Genomic DNA, 1,480 nt, shown 5'->3' with positions numbered 1-1,480 from the left:
TAAAAGGGCTCCTTTTTTGATCTTGAATTATGACTTTCCTATAGATAAAAATTTTACCTTTAATCAGAGAACAATGGCTCAGGTGTCAGGTATAGGCGAAAGTCCAAAGTTCTCTTCAGAAAAGAAACTCTATGTTAGTTACACAGAACATTTATTCAAATCTTCCACTATTTAATTTATGTAAAATATCCTTAGTCAATGTTTTAACCCGAGTGTTTTAAAATTGTTTGTTTGTTTTTTTTTTTTTAACTTTTAAAATATTGAACCATTTACGGGGCTTTAAAACAGACAGCTTTTGTTCCAAATGAAGATGCCTCTCCTTCCATTTGTCTGACTACCCTTTGTCCCCATGGTCCCCTACTCCATTCATTAGCTCCACAGAGACCTGACAGCACCTTAAAGTTGATCCCTGAGTCAGACTGGTCCTGTCTCAAGGTCAGCTCACATCTGAAATCAAGCCTCTGCTGATTCTGTGGAGTAAAAGGCTGATACTCCCTTCTCTCCTACAAGACAGTAGTGTGCTCTGGCCCAGAGTGGGCACAGAACTGCTGGGCCCAGCCTTCCAGAAACTCCTGGGCTGGCGTCCAGCTGCTCCAATGCACAAAGCCAGCTAACGCGGGCCAACTGTGCCAGTGAGTCCACATTGCAGATGGACAGGAAGCAGTGGGATGCAGTACCCAGGGGTAGCAATCTAATCCCTCCCAAAGCCAAATTCTAGAAAAATTTTCCACTTAAGATTGTGAAAATAAAAGCTCTTACCCATGATCATGGTTTTTCATCTTGACATCCTCAGCACTTACCATGGTACCTGGCACAAAACAGCTAATTTTTCAGTTGCCATACTAAACTGAGCCATTTTATACAGGCGCTCTATACTCCAATGACAACAATCTTTAGGCAACATTGTTAAGTGACAGAACAGTGTTTAGAATGCAAAGCTTTGCTTAATAAAAGCGAGAAATACCAATATATAGTTGTATTTAACTTCTACTTACATAAAGAAACATTGAAAGGATACACAGAAAGCTAATAAAAGTTTGTACCGGTGGGCCAGGGATGGGGGTAGTGGTAGGTGGAATGAATGAAGGGCAAGGTGGTCACAATCCTACTTAATGTGTACCTTTTAATATATTATTTTTTGAGCCAAGTGAATGTATAACCCTTTAAGTTAAATAGTTAAAATCATCTATTTTTGGTTATATAATTTTGTAGTAGCAAAAAACTGAACTGAAAAATAGGAAGCTATTCTCTCTATTTCTCTCTGTGGTCACATAACCTCTCATGTTTCTCTCTAGGCTCACAGATTGACCAACCTGGCCACCATACTTGAGTTTCCATGACTTTATAACTCTAGTGCCCATCATTGTCTCAATCTAGATTTCCTTTTCCCCAAAAAGTCTGCTATGTCACTTGCTATAATTTCTAGCTCTCTGCCAAATGTTTCATGCATGGCTTTTATCCTTTTGAAGATAGCATATAC

This window comes from Rhinopithecus bieti, unplaced genomic scaffold (genome assembly GCF_001698545.2).
Source record: "Rhinopithecus bieti isolate Rb0 unplaced genomic scaffold, ASM169854v2 scaffold_64503, whole genome shotgun sequence".
NCBI classification, from domain to species: Eukaryota; Metazoa; Chordata; class Mammalia; order Primates; family Cercopithecidae; genus Rhinopithecus; species Rhinopithecus bieti.
Note: the sequence above shows the minus strand (reverse complement) of the source record.